Genomic DNA, 5,626 nt, shown 5'->3' with positions numbered 1-5,626 from the left:
TACTCTTCTGTTCTAAATGACATAAGGAAAACTAGTTATTTCCCTATTTTTTTTAGTTTATAGGCCGTGTTACAATCATAAACACAACTAAGTAAGAAAAAAAAAGAAAAGAAAAAAGAACTTGTTACTGAATTCTGTAAGGCAGTAAGTACCAAAAGACACAGCTAAAGGTACCATTTTCCATCGAAATAGCTCTCTTGAATGCATTTCTTTGTGATCCTTCCAATTTCAGGTGGTGTTTTAATGGAAGAAGATGGAAGCTAGAACCAGCTTGAGCAGTGCTGTATTACATGCTGCAACCATGACTCAGTGTAATTGGGTTTTGCCAGGTCCAATACTCGCTGCAAAATGCACTCCATCACGAACGTCCGATTTCCTCTGCACTCAAGTCTTTTGTGTCCTGAGTTCTAGTAAATAGTCACATCACCTGTGGTGACTCCTAATTAGAGTAGAGTGTGGTCAAATATGCTAGTGGCCAAAATCTCATATATATTTAGAAAAGAAAAAAGTTTTCAGTCCATTACCCCAGCTCACTAAGAAAGCACAGAACAAGCACTTACTGGGAAAATAAAATTGTGGATTATTCGTGGATTTTTTAAAACACACATATAAGTAAGACATTTAAAGTTTTTGGCTCCATGTGAGTTTAAAGCCAGAGTTCCAGACCTCAGGACAGGAAATAATTTACTTAATTGTCCCAGTAGCATTTGTAATATGTTTTTAATTAATCATTTTACTGGGAGCTCTTACAAATGTCATAACATTCCATAATTCAAATGGATCGAGAATAATTTTTGTAACTCTTTGATCTCAGTCCCTTTATCTCCCCCCTCCCTAACCCTTCCCCTTATTGTTATTGTCAGGTATTATTATTAAGGAACCCTTATTGTTATATATTATTATTATATTTTTATAGCCATATCTGACCCCATCCAATATATCCATTCACTTACAATTCTGTTACTCACTCCCCTCGAATGGGGTTGTACAGTCATCATTGCTATCAGCTCCGCCTTCCTACTCCCCTCCCCCATCCTAGACCCTCAGGGAATCATTACTCACATTTTTGTTTTTTGTTTTCTTTTTTTGAAGGGTCATCCATCCTGGCATTCCTGAATCAAGCGATCTTAATTATGCAAATGAACATACATAGATATGACAATATTAGTGAGGTAAAACATAAGCCTTAGTAGTAAGGGGAGGAAATATTAAAGAATCAGAGGATAATTATGTGTTTTAGAAGGTCAAAGACCAGTCTAAATAAGATTTATCACTTGTTAAGTCTTGGTTCTGTTCTTCCTCTGCTCAGGTTCCAGTTGTGATCCATGAAAGAACATCCATCTATTTATATGACATTTTTTTAAGTCATTTTATTTGGGGCTCGTACGACTCTTATCACAATCCATGAATACATCCATTGTGTCAAGCACATTTGTACATTTGTTGCCATCATCATTCTCAAAACATCTGCTTTCTACTTGAGCCCTTGATATCAGCTCCTCATTCCCCCCCCCCACCCGTTCCCCCCTCCCTCATGAACCCTTGATAATTTATAAATTATTATTATTTTGTCCTATTGTAAACTGTCCGAAGTTTCCCTTCACCCACTTTTCTGTTGTCCATCCCCGAGGGAGGAGGTTATATGCAGATCCTTGTAATTGGTTCCCCGTTTCTACCACACCCTCCAGCCACCCTCCCAGTATTGCCACTCTCACTACTGGTCCTGAAGGGATCATCCACCCTGGATTCCCTGTGTTTCTAGTTCTTGTCTGTACCAGTGTACATCCTCTGGTCTAGCCAGATTTGTAAGGTAGAATTGGGATCGTGATAGTGGGAGGGAGGAAGCATTTAGGAACTAGAAGAAAGTTGTATGTTTCACCATTGCTACACTGCACCTTGACTGGCTCGTCTCCTCCCCGCGACCCTTCTGGAAGGGGGTATGACAACATTTTTTATGGATGTGCCATAAAATTCAGCACATTAAGGACACACATTAATTGACATAATTCTGGTTTCAAAATTCTGATGCTATTTTAAAATTTTGAAAAGTGCTTCACACCTCATGAAACTTGTAAGCATTTTCTTCACAAGTAAGTCTGTGAAGAAAATTACTATATAAAATCCCCCAAGAAAAGTTTGAGAGAACAATGTCTCAATTGTTTAATTGGGCATTTACTGCCTAGTTAGAATTAGGTGACTTCAAAAATATTAAGCATTCATAAAATAAGCCAGAATTGTATACTGTATAACCTCCCATTAAAAGAAAAAAAAACAAATATAGCAGAATAAATGAAGAAGGTTAAGGAAGCAGAATTAAAGCAGCAATAGATCACAGAATATTCCGTTTATCACTTTGCTTTCATTGTAACACACCTTTGTCAATCACTGCAACACTAGGGGCCTCGTGTTCGAATGCCTACACGAATGCTCTGTGACCTTTATTTTAAACACTAAGTGGGAACTTCTATGAAAAAAATCCTTGACCAAAGTTTCACTGATAGTCCTCAAAATGTGTAAAAGTTTACTGAAGATTTTTTTCTATCATCTGACCTCTTTAGAAATTTGTAAAAGTAACTATTTTGATTTCCCTCCTGTCCTTGCACCATACACACAAAATGAATCACTCACATTACTGCAGATATTAGAAAATAAATAGCTACATTCAGCTTTTCTAAATAACAAACTAAACTCAATTTTATAGGGGGGAGGTAGAAGCATTTTAAAATGTAATTTTTTAACTAACTACTAACATTTTTTGTATAGTTCAGTGTTCTTTCTATGTACATAAACATAGTGTTTTTACAAAATTGGTATTATACTAAGTATAGTTGTGCAAGCTATTATTGAACTTAACATCACATCATTTTCCCTCTCATCAAATATTCTAAGTTTTATAACAACTACATTGCATTTAACAAATACCCACCCATTGAGATTAAGGATGCTTTGATTTTTATTGTTATTAGTGACACTTTGATAACCCCAAAATTGCTAAATCTGAAAGCTGCTTTGGGGACATATTCCTAGAAAGGAATCGCTATGTTAAATGATACGATTTGTTTAACTTGTTTTGTATGTATTGCCTTCAGGAGAGCTGTGTCTGTAAGAGAGAGAGAGAGAGAGAGAGAGAGAGAGAGAGATTTGAGTAAAAGCATACAGAGCACATTGGTTTCCATTCTACGGTCCATACACATTTTGGTTGGTGACACTGATTACAGCCCACCTGTTTCTCCTTTTCATCTGTCCTTTTCTACCCCTTCCTCACCTCTGACTTTGTCTTGGCAAATCTTGCCCTTGAGGTTTTTGGTTTGTTTGGGGGTTGTTGTATTTGGGGGGGGGAGGGGTATTTGGGTTTTTTAATTGATTTTAATTTTTATTGATTGGGAGTTAATACATATATCATTCCATCATTCCGTCACATCAAACAGAAGTGTACAATTGCTGCCACAATCCGTTTCCCAACATTCTTCTTCATCCTGGACTCCTTGACATCATCTCCCTCTTCCATCCCCACTACCACTGTACTTCACCACCACCCCCCCAACACCCCTACTCTTCTTGCTGTCCTTAGGTTCATCAATCTTGGGTTCCTATACTGAAAGACAGAAATACATATTTTGATTTCATATGACTGACTGGTCTAAGGATTGCGTCTTCCTGGCATTGTCGTTCACTGTATGGACCTGCCTGTTATTGGCTGACAGTTGAACCGAGGAGAAGAGTCTCATTCCACGCTTGAAGTGTGCCCGCGGGCTGTGGTCCCAGAGGTTCCACCAATCTATATCAGACCAGTAATCCAAGGAACTTTTTTATTCTTTTGAATTTAGCTGTTAACTCTACCCAGGAGCTTCTACTGTGATCCATCCCAGAGGGGCCAGTACTGATAGCCGTGCACAATCTAACTCGGCTGAGGTTCACATGGTCCATCAGTCCTTTGGACAGATTGACTGTTTTCTCCACTCTTCTTTGCTCCAGACAGAGAAAGACAAGTAGATGCACCTTAAAGACAGGTAGTTGCTTCTCATAAACTTTTTAAATCCCAGCGTCCACTTACCACAGGAGGATGTAGAGCACTGTCTTTGTGGACTATTGAAGACTCAAAGAAACACAAGTAAGCACCTTTCTGAAAGTCTCTGCTGCCAGCCAAGATCCACCTGAAATTGGCAATGCCATCCCTGGTTTCACGCCTTCTTCTTAATTAGGCTTGAGTTTCTGGCAGCTCCCTGTCAATATACTACTGCAACCATTTAAATTTTACTTGCATGTGATATTAATGATATTGTTTGATAATGTCAGCATTCTGTTGGGTCACTTTTCTTTGGAACGGATCCAAGGATGGATCTCTTCCACTCAGTAACTGTCTCCCAAATTTCTTGGCACAAACCACTGAGTGCCTCTAGCACTACATCAGCTTGTTGACACATGTCAATTTACCAATTACCATCAATTCCTGGAGCCTTATTTTTCATTAATGCCTTCAGTTCTTCGCTAATGCCACTTTACTTCTTCCTTCAATACCATAGAGTCTTGATTACATGATAGCTCTTGAAATGGTTGAATGCCCAGCAATTCTTTTTGATACAGTGACCCTGTGTATTCTATCTTCTTTTAATACTTCCTCCGTCATTGAATATTTTTTTCCAATAGAATACTGCAATATTATAACTCAAGCCTTGAGTGTTTTCTTCAATTGCTTGAGCTTGTGATACGCTGAATGTGTCCTTCCCTTTGGGCTCTAACTCCGGGCTCTGTCACATTTCATGATGCTACGTTACTTGCTCCAGCAGTGGAGCGGCCCTTGGTCATTTTCACGTCAACTCTTTTACTTCATTTCTGCCAGTCACTTGCGCTTTGCTGTGTTAAAAAGCAAGTATCGGAGTCTCTTTTTTATTTTGCATGTTAATGTTTTCTTTCTTTCCTGTGTTTCTTATGACCTGTTGTTACTTTCTTTGTATATGATGTTCTTGATGTAATGCCATAAGTCATCTGGTTTTTGTCATTAGTGTCCAGTGTGGAAAATCTGACCTTGAGATATTCGCTCAATTTCACAGGGGATTAAAAAAAAGTTCCAAAAAAATCAAGTTCATATTTTGATCCTCATGTGCTTATTTTAATTTCTGTAACTTCAACCTGAACTTCTGGTTGAAGAACAAATTGGTGGTCTGTCCCATACTTGGCCCCTGGCCTTGTCTGGGCTTATTATATTCAACTTTTCCCTTGCCTCTTTCCACGGAGGTAGTCAGTTTGATTCCTCTGCATTTCCTCTGGTAAGGTCTACATGTAGAGTTGCCAGTTAGCGTCATTGGAAAGGGGTTTTTGCAATCAAGGAATCATTGATATTGCAAAATTTTGTCATGTGATCTCCAATTTTGTTTCTAACAGCAGGACTCAATTTTCCAACTACCGATCCTTCCTCTTCATCACCAACTTTCACATTTTCACCAATAAGTATCTATGCTTCTTGGTTGCATTTCTTATCAATTTCAAAGTAAATAAGTTGGTAAATTGTTCTATTTCCTGATCATTGCTTTTAGTTACTGATTTGTACATTCGAACAGTTATTTTACTAACTGGTCTTACTTGTCGGTTATAGATATTATCACAGACAGCACTGCACTTCTAGATA

At 38.2% G+C, this 5,626-nt stretch overlaps 1 pseudogene; it reads right to left on the bottom strand.

Annotated features, from left to right (window-relative positions):
- The window catches only part of LOC101662620, a 6,304-nt pseudogene extending 1,498 nt beyond the window's left edge, over positions 1–4,806 (bottom strand).
- Between the last annotated feature and the right edge of the window lie 820 nt (positions 4,807–5,626).

Source organism: Echinops telfairi, unplaced genomic scaffold (assembly GCF_000313985.2).
Source record: "Echinops telfairi isolate 266 unplaced genomic scaffold, ASM31398v2 ScPeMD7_18;HRSCAF=68, whole genome shotgun sequence".
Taxonomy (NCBI): domain Eukaryota; kingdom Metazoa; phylum Chordata; class Mammalia; order Afrosoricida; family Tenrecidae; genus Echinops; species Echinops telfairi.
This window is presented reverse-complemented; position numbering and strand designations above follow the sequence as displayed.